Source organism: Neoarius graeffei, chromosome 17, assembly GCF_027579695.1.
Source record: "Neoarius graeffei isolate fNeoGra1 chromosome 17, fNeoGra1.pri, whole genome shotgun sequence".
Taxonomy (NCBI): Eukaryota; Metazoa; Chordata; class Actinopteri; order Siluriformes; family Ariidae; genus Neoarius; species Neoarius graeffei.
Window position 1 is genome coordinate 6,096,195 of NC_083585.1, and position 17,998 is coordinate 6,114,192.

General features: G+C 41.2%; 1 pseudogene; it reads left to right on the plus strand.

The window, feature by feature from the left end:
- Nucleotides 1–17,998, plus strand: part of LOC132901315 (zinc finger protein 271-like) — a 91,813-nt pseudogene that overhangs the window by 61,474 nt on the left and 12,341 nt on the right.

Consider the following 17,998-nt stretch of genomic DNA (forward strand, 5'->3'; position numbering starts at 1 on the left):
GACGGGTCGGTCCGGTTCTGTGTGGACTACAGAAAAGTCAACGCGGTGTCTAAATTTGATGCGTACCCAATGCCTCGTATTGATGAGTTGCTCGATCGACTCGGCACTGCTCGCTTTTATTCGACACTGGATTTAACAAAGGGATATTGGCAGATCCCCTTGACTCCCCTATCCCGAGAAAAAACGGCTTTTTCCACACCGTTTGGTTTACACCAATTCGTCACCCTTCCATTTGGGCTGTTTGGGGCGCCCGCTATGTTTCAGCGGCTGATAGTCCTCCGCCCCCACGCTACTTATGTGGCCGCGTATCTGGATGATATCATCATCTATAGTAATGACTGGCCGAGGCACCTTGAACATCTGAGGGCCATCCTTAGGTCGCTGAGGCGAGCGGGGCTCACAGCCAACCCAAAGAAGTGTGCGATTGGGCGGGTGGAAGTACGGTATCTGGGCTTCCACTTGGGCAATGGGCAGGTGCGTCCCCAAATTAATAAGACGGCAGCGATTGCGGCCTGCCCGAGGCCCAAGACCAAAAAGGGGGTGAGACAGTTCCTGAGGCTGGCTGGCTATTACCATAGGTTTATACCTAATTATTCGGACGTCACCAGCCCGCTGACTGATCTCCCTAAAAAGGGGGCCCCAGATCCGGTCCAGTGGACGGAGCAATGCCAGCGAGCTTTTTCAGAGGTAAAGGCTGCACTGTGTGGGGGGCCACTTCTACACTCCCTTGACTTTTCTCTCCCTTTTGTGTTGCAGACCGGTGCGTCGGACAGAGGGCTGGGGGCAATTTTGTCCCAGGAGGTGGAGGGGGAGGACCGCCCCGTCCTCTACATCAGTAGGAAGCTGTCAGTGTGTGAGGGGCGCTACAGCACCATTGAAAAGGAGTGTCTGACGATCAAGTGGGCGGTCCTCGCCCTCCGTTACTACCTGCTGGGGTGCCCTTTCACCCTCTGTTCGGACCACGCGCCCCTCCAGTGGCTCCACCGCATGAAAGATGCCAACGCACGGATCATCCGTTGGTATCTGGCACTCCAACCCTTCAACTTTAAGGTGGTCCACAGGCCGGGGGCGCAGATGGTCGTGGCGGAGTTCCTCTCCCGTCAGGGGGAGTTGGCTGCGGGCCGGACGGCCGCCCTGCCTGAGTCAGGCGGTGGGGGTATGTGGCAGCGGGGGTGTGGTCAAGCGCCGGTCTGTGACAGGAGGGTGGAGTCAGGGAAGGTGAGTGGCAGAATCACTACACCTGCCGGCAGTTAACCTGTTTGTGTGTGTGTCTTCCCAGTGACCGCGCCCTATTTAAGGAGGGAGAGCGAGAGCAGAGGAGCATCCCTGAACTAGACGCTGGTTGTTGTGTGTCTGTGCATTTGAGAAGTTGGTCACTGAAAAGTGTGGCAATAAAGCCCTTTAGAAACCTGATCTCTGTCCTGCCGTCCTGTGTGCTCCACTCACCCCTATCGAACTGCTACTATTTATTTATTTATTTATTTATTTATTTATTTCTAAAATGCAGTGGACCCAAGACAGAACCTTGTGGAACACCAAACTTTACCTCAGTATGTCTAGAAAAATCACCATTTATATCAACATACTGATAGCGATCAGTTAAATAAGAGCTGAGCCAGGAGAGGGCCGTTCCCTTAACTCCCACAGCATTTTCTAGTGTATCCAGAAGAATGGAATGATCAGTGGTATCACATGCTGCACTAAGGTCAAGCAACACAAGCAGCGAGACACAGCCCTGATCAGCTGCCAACAGTAGGTTGTTTACTCCTTTAACCAGAGCTGTCTCTTTGCTATGATGAGGTCTAAATCCTGACTGATACATTTCATGGATGTTATTCCTATGTAAATATGAGCATAACTGCTGTGCCACAGCTTTTTCTAGGATTAAACAAGTTGTTCTACACTTAGAACTGGACCCTGCTCACTCCTGTAATGGCATCATATTTGTGGATGATGATACCATAGTGGGGCTCACCTCTGGGGGGAAGGGGTTTGCTTATCAGCACAAAGTGGAGCAGCTGTCTGGGTGGTGCTGAGACAACAAACCTGGTCCTCAACCACCAAAACCAAGGAGCTGATCATAGACTTCAGGAAAAAGAAAACGGACTTTCAGCCTGTTCTCATCAGTGCGCAATGTGTGGAGAGGATCCTGGACTTCTGGTTCCTTGGGGTGCACAAAAAGGAGGAGCTGACCTGGAGCTCTAATGCCACACAAGTGATAAAGAATGCACAGCAGAGACTTTACTTCCTGATGATCCTCAGGATGAACGACCTCCCTCAAAAACTGCTTGTGTCCTTCTATTGTTGCTCCATAGAGAGCATACTGTATCAGTGTGTGGTTTGTCAGCTGCACAGGAGCAGAGAGAAAAGTTCTCCAGAGGGTTGTCACCACCACCCAGCAGATCATCGGATGCCCTCTTCCCTGCCTGGAAGAGCTTTACAGTTCCTGCTGCCTCAAAAGAACCCTCAGTATATTAAAAGATCCGTCCCACCCCAGAAATTCTCTGTTTGAACTGCTGCCCTTGGGCAGGCAGTTCAGGTCAATTAAGAAATGGACAAATAGACCCCTTGCACATGACGTTATGCATCACGTGATAATTCTTAAATATGGTTCATTTTTGCGCTGTTTTTGGTTGCTCCAATCATTTAAATTGAGGAATAGATAAAAGATATTACCATTTCCCTGCTATGAAGAAAAATGTTAAAGAGAAGCAAATGCTTCAAGAACAATGGAGAATTGAGTGGTTAAAGAGAATACAGCGAGAGGAGCTAACCCTGAAAACTCCAGAGAAATTTGCGACTATTTAAAATGTATTTAAAAAAAAAATAGACAGGCGCAACAGAGTATGGAAGTGTTTAAGAATCTCCTTTTATTTCTGCTCACATTTGAATTAGCTTCTTCATGAAAGTGTTCAGACAAAATCAAATGATTTTCCTCCAGATGAACCAACTTCCTTATTCGACATGGAAAACCCAGATTGGGCACCAAACAAACAACGCTGACATGTTCGTTAATGCATCCTGATGCATTAACTGATGCATCCTGAAAGAACAGAAAAGATTAAGAGCAAAAGCGCTGAAGCTTTGCTTCTGTTATTAGAGGAACTCAGTCCTGTGCAAAATGTCAACCTGGAGCCAGAATGTAGTAATGAACCTACAGTTTGAGAGAGTTCTACACAAACGCACTGAACTTTACAACAGCTGCAGGCATGTGAAATGGAAATAAATCGACTAAGGCAGGAAAAACTATTTTGGATAAAATTGTTACTGTCTGTTGCACACTTATCAACCTGTGTGACTCAGTTGTGCCTTTTGAATAGAGAATAAATGAAGAGGGAACTGAACATGAACAGTTTATTGAAGTTATTATTACAAGGGTGATTTATAGTTAGCTATATGACTACAACTACAACTGGAATGTGCCGATTCTGTTTGCATTTGTAATTGTACCATCCACTATTAGATAAAATTAAAATAAAATCTTACAACGTTGAAAGTCTAGAGCAAGATAACGTTATTTTACAAATAATAATACTTCAGAGATTTGTTTATTTTTAAACAAATCATAAATATCAATCTATAAATGAGTGCAAATAGCTCTGTAACTTGATGTCCTTGAGGTTGTTGAGTCATGGAGGGCCGGGAATACCATCTAGCCCACAGTTCAAGTAGTAGTCCTTTGAGAGTAAATGCTCAGGCTTTTGCAGCATTCTGTTCTCCAAGGCCACACCAATTTAATGAGTTGGTTCTCGGATTTTTTCAGGAGAAATATGAAGCGAGCGGGTGAAATAAAAAAATGCTCTGATGGTAAAATTAGTGGTGGAAATAGACCAAACAATACAGGCAAACCAGTAAACAGATAGGCTAAATAAACGATTGAATTACAGTCAATTGAACATCTACAATGCTCAGAAAAAAAGATTTGACCAGGAGTAGGCTAATTCAGAAGTCTTTAACGAAAGTGAAAGGGGTGATTTGATTGGTTTTCGACATCACGTGACCTTTTCTGTTGGCGGGAGTTTTATTTCGATTTCTTTTTTCGTTTTGCATTTTCTTCAAGCGGCTATTCCGAGAACCAACTAATTGAATTGGTGTGGCCTAAAGCTGATGTCGGTAAAAATTCTTTACACAAAGGTTTTCGTTTATGTAGTGGGGTATGCGTTTTTTTTGTTTGTTTATTTGTTTGTTTGTTTTTTTTAACTGCTCTTCCATGTCCGGATTCTTCAGGAAAAGGAAAGTACATTCCAACATGTATCTAACACTTGGCCACAAATCTGCACCGTCACTCCATTGGTTTTGAGGAATTTTGTACAGATCATAGCCACTAATAAACTCTAATTTCCATGTATCCTTTACTTCTTTATAACTAAGATTATCCAAGTAATCTGTTAGTAGAGCTTTTTTAGCTGTAGTTTTCTTCAGACAACAGCAACGGACGTCTGACATCTTTGCTTGGCTTCAGTATGTGAACAGTATGTAAACAAAGTTTGCTTGTCCCCAGGTATAGGGTAGGGTAGTGACAATTGCTAACGTAAATGTGATGTCAGTGTAAAGGCCTCTGCATGCTCGTGCGACAAGGCTTTCGCAGATAGCTTTTCGCAGACAGTTGTAATTTATTGTTGAGCGGGGATAATAGGCGTGCGCGATGTTATTCACCGGCACAACGCAAGGGGGCGCGAAGTCGCTAGGAGTAGTTGGTGGGTGTGGTTAGTGGAGTGTTTATCCTCCGGTTACTTATAATGACTAGAACTTTTTTTTTTTTTTAATAATGACTAGAACTGGAGTCGAATAGATGTACGTACTTCCTCAATCAACCGCTCTTCATGCTGTTCCATCTTCGCTCGTGTTTTTAAAAATGCCAGTTGTGAAAACAAAACAAACCGGGAAAGTAGGGAAGCGGAAGTGCGTTTACAGCGGATGTAGAGTGGACCAATCAGAGCCCTCTTGTCTGCGGCGCTGTCTGCGAGGCTTCTGCGGTGGTCACAATTTTTGGGAGGTGCGCGCAGAGCGTCTGCGAAGGTGGGGGGGGGCTACGCAGACACTGTCTGCGACGCTATCTGCGAGGACTGGGTTGTCAGCATAAATTGGCCTTAAGGGGTCTATAGACCGAAAAAGAGCTTCTACCCAAGAGCCATAACTGCACTAAACACTGCTTGTTTTAAAGGGACTGTGCAATTAAAAAAAAAAAAAAAAAAAGTGTGAATGTTTTGTGCGTGTATGTCTTTTTTTTTTTTTTTTTTTTTGAGTTGTTAATATATATTATGTGGACCATATTTTATTTCTTTATTTTTAATAAGCAGATGTTGCACTGGTAGGATGGCATCCAATTTCGTTGTACGATATGCAATGACATGTTTTTATATTCAAAAGCGGAGCTCTCCGTCTCATGATTTCTCCTTCCACACACACCTGCCACATTAGTTCACTACCCGTCAAGTTAAACATGTAAAAACAAAAATGTCCAAGTCTATTGCAATACTTCATAAAACTAAACACATTCTAAGCCAAAAATCATTGCACGCACTTTATAATTCTCTGCTTGTTCCATACATAACTTATTGTGTGGAGGTCTGGGGAAATGCATGTAAAACAACCACAAACCTGATCTTCATATTGCAGAAAAGAGCTATTAGGATCATACACAACGTATGTTATAGTGAACCAACCAATCAGTTGTTTATAAACTTGAATGGCCTTAAATTTCGTGATTTTGTGGATTACAAAATTGCTCAATTTATGTTGAAAATCAAAAACAAAACTATCCCTGACTGTATTCAGAGGTTCTTTCAAATCAGAGAGAGTCATTATGAATTGAGAGGAACTCGTATGTTTGTTAAAACAAAGTTCAGAACAAATGTGAAACAGAGGCGTATATCTATAACAGAAGTTAATTTATGGAATGGTCTAGAAAATGGAAAAACTGTGTAATACGCTTAAAGACCTTAAAAAAAGCATACAAACAAGATTATTAGTAAATACAAAACTGAGATATGAAATATGTTTGGGAAAAAAAATGGTTTGATTTAAATTTGATCCAGTTACTTGATATGTAACGCTACAGAATACGAAAACGTCAAAATCCATTATGTATGTTTTGGTGTTCATTTGAAATTGAAAGCTGTAAAATTGTATTGAACAAAATGTAACGGATACTAATATTTTTTTCCCCTTTTTGTTTCTTTTCTTAACTCCTTTGGCATAAAAAAAAAGATTTATTAATTTATGAAATGTGATGAGGGTAGCTTTTGCTTTTGAAGCTTCTGCTTCAGTCTAATCCTTTTTGGTCTTTCTTGCTGATATTTATGTAACCAGTGTGTATGTTGTTGAAATGACCAAAATAAATAATTATATCTAAAATAAGCAGATGTTGTACTGGTAGGATGGCGTCCAATTTCGTTGTACGATATGCAATAACACTTTTATATTCAAAAGCGGAGCTCTCCATCTCATGATTTCACCTTCCACACACACTTGCCACATTAGTCCACTACCCGTCAAGTTTATTTTTGAACATCAACATGCTTCTAGGATATGTTGCATAATCATGGTCACCTACTTGTATGTTTGAGTTGAGAGAGATTTCTTTCACAGCTACCCTAACTTGCAAAAGAACAGGTAGCTTTTCCACTGGCAGTAGTTATTAAAAAAAAAAACAGACAGAATAATAGTGTTTTTCCCTCAGGATTTTGTGAAACTAGGGTCAGTGGAGCTCGCTCTGGGGGCATGCTCCCCTGTGAGATAATTTTGTTTATTTTAAAGTTAAATGTATCAAACTGGAGCACTTTGAGAGCAAAATTAAGAGTTTTAGATCTATGAAGAACTTGCACAAAACAATTTTGTGCTTTAGTAATTTAAGCATAAACACACTGGTTGTATCGATATGAATGGTGATGCCACAGCAAAAAGGCCACACCCGCAAAGCATGGTTAAGGAGTTTAACAGTTCTTAAACAGTTAAAAAAAAAAATGACTGGAGCATACATTTCAGCCCTCAAAGAAATGAAGCAGAAGTGGTTACCTGTGTTCAACTGGTTTATTTATTTTTTAGAAAATTTTAAATATTGAGAGAGCATGCAGAATAACTTCATTTTAGTCAAAAATAAACCTATTTTGAACTCTGGTTAGAGCATGCACTTGTGTTTTGAATGACAAATACATGCTACCGGATGTGTTGGCAGCTTTTCTGACTCAAATAAGCTAAAACTCTACAAATTTTACCGTGAACTGTTTTAAAGCGAGGAGATGAGATTCGGACATGCTGATGTTAACGTTCTCTAACTAAGCTCAAGTTTGATGAATGCTAATTATCAATGCTAACTTCTCCATTTATGTTATGTTTGCTGTTTTAAATTGATAACTAGTGGATGACTGGAGTGGACACTGTAAAGTTAATGTTATCAGTCTCAAATCAAATGGTGTTTGTGTTCTGAAAATGCTTCCGTCACTACAGTCTAGGTAACTCACGGAAAACACTGTAACGAGCGTTGCCTCACGTTTTTAATACATTATACAATTGCCTGTCTGAGTTACCTATCTGTTTTAATAATTATTTGACAATCTGCTGTAGTGGAATCTGGGTCAAATTTTGCAAATGACCTTCTAGCCCATCATAATGTGTGTGACATTCTTCATAATCGATAGCCAACTTTAATTTGGTGTGCCTTGACATTCTAATTTGACCTTTTGATGTGCTTCAGCCCCAACAAGCTTGGAAATCTCTTGTACATATGATGGTCAGTTATGGTTGGGCAAGTTACAGCAGTTTTAAATGAACATGCAGCCTAGCCCATCTCTAAAGTCCTTCCCGCTCCATGCAGTCAGGCACACTGGGCGGTGCTGACCTTCGTTTTCATAGCCCTCGGCCTCGCCCCTATACACAGGGTTCTCCACGAGGGGTTTTAGAGGTGCGGGCCGTCCCCCTTTCTGTGATTCCCGCCCCCGTTTAATTTCTGCCGCCCCTTTGCAAAAGGAAGAGATGTCCCTTTGTTTTCTTTGTGACAGATGGCCTTTCTCTGTTGGAGTACCGACAACGCGACAACACCCGAGTGTGAAACTCATTTACCAGCAATTAGTTTAGTCAGTCTGACGATTATAGTCTAAGAAAAGCGTTTCACCCTTCGGCGTTTTTGACACATTGTTCTTGCGCCGGGAGATAACACGCCTTTATAAAAACGCGTGAATCGACACCAAGTTCGAGATAACTGATTGTTATTGTCGGCAGAGAAATAAAGGATAAAAAAAGTTCAAAGTTGGTGTGGCAAGCGTGATATTGCCTATAAAACCGTGAGGATATAACCGGGCTGTCAGTGTTACTGTAGCTCTTGAAGTGCGTACACTCTGTCGAAATGTCTCTCGAGCGATTCGGTTTTACGCGTAAGGCCGCCTCCACCAGAGGAGTTTGATTTTCACAAAGCTGCAAAACTATGGGCAGGCATTAGGAACAGGAAGATCACCTTCGAAGTGGATGTTTAGGAAAAGAGGAAAGCAGTTAATTTTAAGTTAGTTTCTTTCAAATATCAAAGCATTTTGTGCAACAATATTTTAGAGATCATGTTAGGCTGTGTAACTATTACAATGCATTTTGCTTGAGTCTGTATGAATGAGTTTAAATTACAATGTCATTTTTCTTTTTTATCTTCTTAAACTGTTAACTGGTGAACATGGATGGAGTAGTGTAAATATAGCCATGGAGCAGTGTAAATATAGTGAAAACAACATTTCAATGGACTTTACTCTCTAAAAATAAATTATTTTTTCCAGTGGTGCCTGCAATTACATTTCCATTTCAAACAATGTCAGCTTTTGTGGAGCAGTGTGAATATAGTTAATACAAAAACTTTTTCTGTACTTTTCTGTTCTTTTTTTGTAGTTTGCTAAATAAAATATTTTTTCCAGTTCCATTTCAAACAATGTGTCTGAATATGATGTGTAAGTGTGTAATGTTTGATGTATGATGTGTTTTTTTGTACCAGTCCAATTGATTCCTCTATTCTAAAAGATTACTATTTGAGAGTATTTTATGCAAATGACATGTAAATTTATGCAACTTTGTTTCAAGGTCATCCGATTGACCCCCACCCCCCTATATTTTCAATCCATGGAGAACCCTGTATACAGCTAGGGTTACGGGGGGCTAGTCCTCTGGTAACCACGAGAGGCAACCGCCTAGTCTATAGTTATGTTTTAATGTCCATTTTAAGCTCTTCATTCTGGTCCTTGAAAATGGGATTGCAGGCCAGTTCAGGGTGCTGATGCCCAAACAGTATGCAGATTTTTTTTTTTTTAAACATTTGGAAGCCTATGCCTCTAATCCCTGGTTTTTGTTTTTTGGCCCCTCCTTTAATTTTTTACCTTTCCATGGCTTTTGTTTCACTGCTGCACACTGCTTTTGCATTAGTGTAGAATGTTTAATGTGCATTAACTAACTTGGTTGTAATTGACCGGTGAAAACACGTATGGTGTCATGTGAACCCAAAATGGCAGGCCCACAGCGAGGGCCGGTAAAAGCACGGCAAAACAAAACCTCTGTTCATTATGCCCTGACAAATAAACGTAACCCAAGATAGCTGGTTCTGTTCAGACAGTCATCCTAGCTTACTTCTCAAGGGAATTTTTACAGCTAGGGGAAATATCCTTAGCAAAATCCATTCCAGTATGTTGGCTTCCCTCTTTTTCACGTTCCTGACCATAGTTGGGAAGCGGGAGTGAATCCAGTTTGCTAGACTCGCTCACTTCCCTGCTCGCATGGCTTTCATACTGCTACTGGATTCTAACGGGTATATGAGTCAAGATACACACGCAGCATTGGTCTGAACAAAGTAACGTCTTCATATGAAAATGGCGCTCATCACCATTACGGTCGTGCCTAACTCCACATAGAGTGCTCAGCATAAATGAGTACACCCCCTTTGAAAAGTAACATTTTAAACAATATCACAATGAAAACAATTTCCAAAATGTTGACAAGACAAAGTTTAATATAACATCTGTTTAACTTATAACGTGAAAGTAAGGTTAATAATATAACTTGGATTACACATTTTTCAGTTTTACTTCAAATTAGGGTGGTGCAAAAATGAGTACACCCCACAACAAAAACTACTACATCTAGTACTTTGTATATGGCCTCCTTGATTTTTAATGACAACACCAAGTCTTCTAGGCATGGAATGAACGAGTTGGCGACATTTTGCAACATCAGTCTTTTTCCATTCTTCAACAATGACCTCTTTTAGAGACTGGATGCTGGATGGAGAGTAGGGTGCATCAGTTCAAATCAAATCAAGTTTATTTGTATAGCGCTTTTAACAATAAACATTGTCGCAAAGCAGCTTTACAGAATTTGAATGACTTAAAACATGAGCTAATTTTATTCCTAATCTATCCCCAATGAGTAAGCCTGTGGCGACGGTGGCAAGGAAAAACTCCCTCAGACGACATGAGGAAGAAACCTCGAGAGGAACCAGACTCAAAAGGGAACCCATCCTCATTTGGGCAACAACAGACAGCCTGACTATAATATTAACAGTTTTAACAGGTATAGCCCTCAACTGTCCTCATGGGGCCGTCCTTCACAGGAGCGGTGCGATAAAACTCCGACCAGACACAGGGCACCAGGATGGATCAAGCAGGTCCGAGGGGCAGAAGAGGCCAGCATCTCAATCCCAGGATCAACATGTAACTCAGAGGGACAGATTGAGAGGGGGGGGGGGGGAGAGAGAGAAAGAAAACACGTTGTTAGGTGTGCCCTAAAAATGACAAGTATTAAATCTGTGTGGTAGGCTCGCAGAGACGAGAGTCTTTACATCAGGCATAACACACAACAATGGCATGTTAATATGGTAAAATATATCATGACCTGCTCTGGCTGGATGCTTGATTGGGTGATGGGAGCACACTCCTCAGCAATGATGAGATGCAGATGGGACCCTTAGGGCTGGCCAAGACAATTCAGTTACATTTCACCGGGTCTGGGACATGCGACAGAATGTCTGACGGCCGATTCCCTGCAGGCTACGATAGCCAGTCGAGGTCTCCACCCTCTCCACCAAAAGATTTCCTGTTGACTCCATGTAACTCAGAGGGACAGATTTGGGGTGGGGGGGAGAGAAAGAAAACACAGGTGGTTAGGTATGCCCAATGTCACCTGAATAAGTAGGAACAGTATACATATTGCACCGAGTACAAGCAGGGACTCCGGCAACTAACTATGACAGCATAACTAAAAGGAGAGAGCCAGAAGGTAACACAGGCATGAGGGAGCCCTGGGACATAAAGCAGCCAGCCACTACACCGTCAACAAACTCGAGTGAGCAAGCGAGTGGGGACTGACAGCATCCATATATCCCAGTTTACCAAAACACTCTATGTCTGAGGACCCTCCAGATCTACTCCTTTACCTCATAAACACCATTAACAAAAGGCTTGACTAAACAGATATGTTTTCAGCCTAGACTTAAATGCTGAGACTGAGTCTGATTCCCGAACATTACTTGGAAGGCTGTTCCATAACAGTGGGGCTTTGTAAGAAAAGGCTCTGCCCCCTGATGTAGCCTTCACTATACGAGGTACCAGCAGATAGCCTGCACCTTTTGATCTAAGTAGGCGTGGCAGGTCATAGAGTAGCAGAAGTTCACTCAGGTACTGTGGTGCGAGACCATTTAGTGCTTTCAAGGTCAATAGTAGTATTTTATAATCAATACGAAATTTGATTGGGAGCCAGTGCAGTGTGGATAAGACAGGCGTGATGTGGTCATATTTTCTAGTTCGAGTAAGGACTCTTGCTGCTGCATTTTGAACTAACTGGAGCTTGTTTATGCACTTATTGGAACATCCAGACAGTAAGGCATTACAATAATCCAACCTGGAGGTAACGAAAGCATGGACTAGTTTTTCTGCATCATGCAATGACATTAAATTTCTTATCTTTGCAATATTTCTGAGATGAAAGAAAGCTATCCGGGTGATGTTATCAATGTGAGTTTTGAATGAAAGACTGGGGTCAATAATCACTCCGAGGTCTTTTACTGCTGCACGTGAAGAAACAGAAAGGCCATCCAGAGTTACTGTGTAATCAGAAAACTTACTTCTAGCTGTATGTGGTCCTAGTACAAGTACTTCTGTCTTGTCGGAGTGAAGCAGAAGGAAGTTAATAAGCATCCAGTGTCTAATGTCCTTAACACATTCCTCAATTCTATTAAGCTGGTGTCTCTCATCAGGTTTTGCAGAGACATACAACTGTGTGTCATCAGCATAACAGTGGAAACTAATACAATGTTTACGAATAATATCACCCAGAGGTAACATATATAGAGAAAAAAGCCGTGGACCCAAGACAGAACCTTGTGGAACACCAAACTTTACCTCGGTACGTCTAGAAATATCACCATTTATATCAACATACTGATAACGATCAGTTAGATAAGACCTGAGCCAGGAGAGGGCCATTCCCTTAACTCCCACAACATTTTCTAGTCTATCCAGAAGAATGGAATGATCAATGGTATCAAATGCTGCACTAAGGTCAAGCAACACAAGTAGCGAGACACAGCCCTGATCAGACGCCAACAGTAGGTCGTTTACTACTTTAACCAGTGCTGTCTCTGTGCTATGATGAGGTCTAAATCCTGACTGATACATTTCATGGATGTTATTCCTATGTAAATATGAGCATAACTGCTGTGCCACAGCTTTTTCAAGGATCTTGGAGATAAAGGGGAGGTTTGATATTGGCCGATAATTGGACAGCTGACAGGGATCAAGGTCAGGTTTTTTAATCAGGGGTTTGATAACTGCTAGTTTAAAGGATTTGAGTACATAGCCAATCATAAGAGAAGAATTTATTATTTTTAGAAGCGGTTCAATTACGCCAGGCATTATCTGTTTGAATAGATGTGTCGGTAAGGGATCTAGTACACAAGTTGAGGCTTTTGATGTAGAGATTAATGAAAGTAATTCAGTTTCTTTTAGGGGAGTAAAACATTCTAACTGATGATCTGATACAGTTATATTGTTAACTACAAGGTCACTTTCATTGTCTAACCTTAAATTAGTAGTTTGAATTTTTTGTCGGATATTCTCAATTTTGTCATTAAAAAAATTCATGAAGTCGTTGCTACTACATACTGCAGGTGTGCATGTGTTGATAGTGGACTTATTCCTGGTTAATTTTGCTACAGTATTAAATAGGAATCTAGGATTATTTTTGTTAACTTCTATTAGGGAGGAGAAATATGTTGATCTCGCAGCACTAAGAGCTTTTCTATACTTCAGGAAGCTCTCCTTCCAAGCTAATTTGAACACTAACAATTTTGTTTGACGCTATTTACGTTCCAATTTTCGAGTGGTCTGTTTTAATGTGCGAGTGTCATCATTATACCAGGGTGCTAATTTTTTTTCTCTGACCATTTTCCTTTTTAGAGGAGCTACATTATCTAAAGTATGGTGGAATGTTGACTCTAAGCATTCAGTTGCCTGATCAAGTTCTGCAGGGGCTGACAGTGACCCAATCAAAGTTGACAGCTCTGGGAGATCATTTATAAAGCTCTGTGCAGTAGTTGACATGAAAGTACGTTTAATACAGTAGCGTGGTGAGGTGCATATATTATTACTCAGACATATTTTGAATGAGATGAGACAATGATCTGAGAGAACTTCAGACTGTGGAAGTATGACTATATTGTCTACGTTTAATCTGAATGTTAGTATTAGATCAAGGGTGTGACCACCATTATGGGTCGGTCCTATGACATTCTGCTTAATCCTGACTGAATCTAAGATGGACACAAACGCTGTTTTTAAAGGGTCTTCTGGATTATCGAAGTGAATGTTAAAATCTCCGACAACTAAAGCTTTGTCTAAGGAAATAACCAGATCTGAGATAAAATCTGCAAATTCAGAAAGAAACTCAGAATATGGCCCTGGGGGCCTGTAAATAATAAGCAATGGAATTAACTGGGTAGACTTATTTTTCGAGGCTACATACATTATATGAGTATGAAGAACTTCAAATGTATTAAATTTATAACCAGGTTTGTGTGTTACACCTAGATAATCGTTATAAATAACCGCAACGCCGCCTCCTCTGCCAGTTAGACGAGGCTGGTGTATATAACTGTATCCAGGAGGACTCGCTTCATTTAATGCTATATATTCATTTGGCTTAATCCATGTTTCTGTTAAACACAGTACATTAAACTCCTGATCAGTAATGAGTTCATTAACCATTAGCGCTTTAGATGTAAGAGATCTAATATTTAATAGCCCCACCTTTAGATCAAAGGTGCTGGCAGCAGCTGTACAGTCAGTCTGATCTAATTTTATATTGATTAGGTTACTGGAACAAACTCTCTGAAAATTTCTACCTTTTTGTTGAGCTCGGGGAACAGACACAGTCTCGATGTAGTGGGCCCTGAGTGACGACTCTGTGCAGCTAGCAGACAGTCGGTTTAGCCTGTTCGTCTGCTCCCTGGCCTTGGCTCTGGATTGTCAGAAATTAACTAGGCCTGTTCTGAGACTATGACCTATGCTGCAGGAAATGAGAGCAGCACCTTCCCGAGTGGGATGGATACCATCCCGCCCTAACAGGCCAGCAGTGCCCTCAAAATTAGCCCAATTATCTATAAAGCCCACACTGTTTTCAGAGCACCACCTGGACAGCCAGCAGTTCAGCGACCATAACCTGCTGTAAGCTACATCGCCACGCCGCATTGGGATGGGGCCAGAGCATACTACAGCATCGGACATCGCCTTTGCTAATTTAAACACCTCTACAAAGTTACTCTTAGTAACCTCAGACTGACGAAGGCGTATATCATTAGCTCCTGCATGAATAACTATCTTTGAGAACCTGTGCTTGCCTAGGACCCTAAGACTACCTGCTATGTCCGGCGCCCTGGCTCCCGGTATACACCTGACTAAAGCTGCTGGTGCCCCTAAAGGCTGAGCTAATTTCACGTGCCGTATGATAGAGTCCCCTATAACCAGAGCTCTTTCAGGTTTCTCAGTGGGTGCATCACTAAGGAGAGCAAACCTGTTCGACACGTGATGCGGAGAGGAGTGGTGCTCCCGTGGGCGAGCCTCAGCGGTAGCTTTGGCTCTACGCTTATGCCGCCGAGCCGTCACCCATTCACCCCGCTGTAAGGGCTCTAATGCCGGAGTTGGGGGATTGCTAACTCCACCTAGGGCGTCCAGACTTTCCCTAACAGAAACTACACTGTTCTCACGCTCACTAACCTGCTCTAAAGCCTGGACAGGCGCTTCTAGCACTGTAATCTTCTCCGTCAGAGAGCTAACTAATCTGCACTTATCACAAGTAAAGCTAATAAAGCTATCGCTAGTGACGGAGGAAGAATGACTAAACATCCTGCACTCAGCACACTGAACAGGCTGAAGGTGTGCCATGATGAAAAGATTCACGTACCTTAAATGAAGATCTGTTGATATTAAAGCAGATCAGATGTGGATGGCCTCCGCTTGTGGACTTTACACAGGAGGAGAGAAAAAGAAAGCTTCCGGTCTCGGCGTTCTTCCGAAAAAAGAAAGAGAAAAAAACCAGGAAAAAAAAACGGAAAAAGGAAAGCGAAAGTGAAAAGTACAAAAATGAAAGCGACAGTACAATAAAAATGAAGAGGATACTGGAAATTTATTTGTAGAAAAAAAGTTAAAAAAAAAAAAAAAAGGATTAGTAATTAACGCCGGCACTCGCGGGAAAAAGGACTCGGCGCGAACAACTCAGGAAGCAGGAAGTGCGCAAACGAGTTGCCCTCACTTTCATAAAATCTGATGCATTTTTGTTTGGGTGTTCCTTTTCACCAATAAAGACATCCTGTAAAATTTTTTGACCATATTCAGAAGTCTAATGGTGGCACCATGAGGTTAATTTTTTGCCAAAAAATGCTTATTTTATGTTTTCCAGCAAGGTTTGAATCATAATGTTGGACTCCATTTATTGATTTCTTGTGACCCGGAGATCATGTTAAGAACCTTTGCAAGGGATTGAGAAGCATTAATGTGATTCATAATACATTTGTATTGTTTAAAAGTAGTTGAACAATGATTCAATGAACAGCTAAAACTCAAACTGTGCTTGATAATATTTTTAGAATATGTACTAAAAATGTGTATCTAAGATATTTGGTATACTCTATAAGGTGCCATAATGTTTCATGAAAAGTGATCGAAATTTTGTCATAAAAGTCATAAAATAGCAGCTTTTTCCATAACTTTGAGCTCCTGGTGCCACCATTAAACTTTTGAATTTTGTCAAAATATTTCACCCAGTGTGTTTTCTTACCAAAAGGAACATAAAAACAAAAATGCATCATGATCGGAGGAACTTTTTTTTTTTTAGGGGGCAACTGATGCACCCTAATGGAGAGTGATGCTCAACTTGTCTCTTCAGAATTCCCCATAGGTGTTCGATTGGGTTCAGATCAGGAGACCGAATTGGCCACTGAATCACTTTCACCCTGTTCTTCAGAAGTCCAACAGTGGCCTTAGATGTGTGTTTGGGATCATTGTCATGTTGGAAAAGTGCACGACGACCAAGGGCACGGAGTGATGGTAGCATCTTTCAGTATAGAGCAATACATCTGTGAATTCATGATGCCATCAATGAAATGCAGCTCCCCGACAACAGCAGCACTCATGCAGCCCCACATAAGGACACTGCCACCACCATGTTTCACTGTAGGCACCATGCATTTTTCTTTGTATTCCTCACCTTTGCGACGCCATACAGTTTTGAAGCCATCTGTTCCAGAAACATTTATCTTGGTCTCATCACTCCAGAGTATAGAGTCCCAGTAGTCTTCATCTTTGTCAGCATGGGCCCTGGCAAACTCTAGGCGGGCTTTTTTGTGCCTGGGCTTGAGGAGAGGCTTCTTTCGTGGACGGCATCCATGCATGCCATTCCGCTGCAGTGTACGCCGTATTGTGTCATGGGAAATAGTCACCCCAGTTTAGCTTTCTGCTTCTTTAGATAACTGCAGTAAACTTGCATGCCGATTTTCTTCAACCCTTCTCATCAGAAGACGCTCCTGTTGAGGTGTTAACTTCCGTGGACGACCTGGACGTCTCTGTGAGATGGTTGCAGTTCCATCTTTCTTAAATTTTTGTAGCACTTTTTCTACAGTATTCTGACTGATAAGTAAAACTTTGCTGATCTTCTTGTAGCCTTCACCTTTGTGGTGTAAAGAAAATATTTTCTTTGGGGAATTCTGAAGAGACAAGTTGAGCATCACTCTCCATCCAGCATCCAGTCACTAAAAGAGGTCATTGTTGAAGAATGGAAAAAGACTGATGTTGCAAAATATCACCAACTTTTTCATTCCATACCTAGAAGACTTGGTGCTGTCATTAAAAATCATGGAGGCCATACAAAGTACTAGATGTAGTAGCTTTTGTTGTGTGGTGTACTCATTTTTGCACCACCCTAATTTGAGTAAAACTGAAAAAAATGTGTAATCCAAGTTATATTATTAACCTTACTTTCACGTTATAAGTTAAACAGGTGTTATATTAAACTTTGTCTTGTCAACATTTTGGAAATTGTGTTCATTGAGATTGTTTAAAATGTTACTTTTCAAAGGGGGTGTACTCATTTACGCTGAATACTGTAACATCTGCATAGTGACAAAACCAGCCATATGCTGGGGGGGAATCTGGCTAAACCCCTGCTGCAACAGGCCCTCTTAAAACTGCAGGGTATATTTTACAAGTACCATGCAACTATCTGAGGAAATTATGATTAAAACATTGATAGAATTAGACTAAAATTAAAATTGAGTTCCATTGATGTAATCTTGACCAAAAAAAAAAAAGACTAAAATGTAACTACTATTTTCAGGACACAAGACTAAAAGTAAATTTAAAATCATTTAAATTAAAGATGAACACTGCTACACTGAACTAAAACAACATTGGCGCCCAAATAAATATGACTTGTACAGATCAAAAATATTTTATATAAAACCCATTTAGGGACAGAACTGACTTTT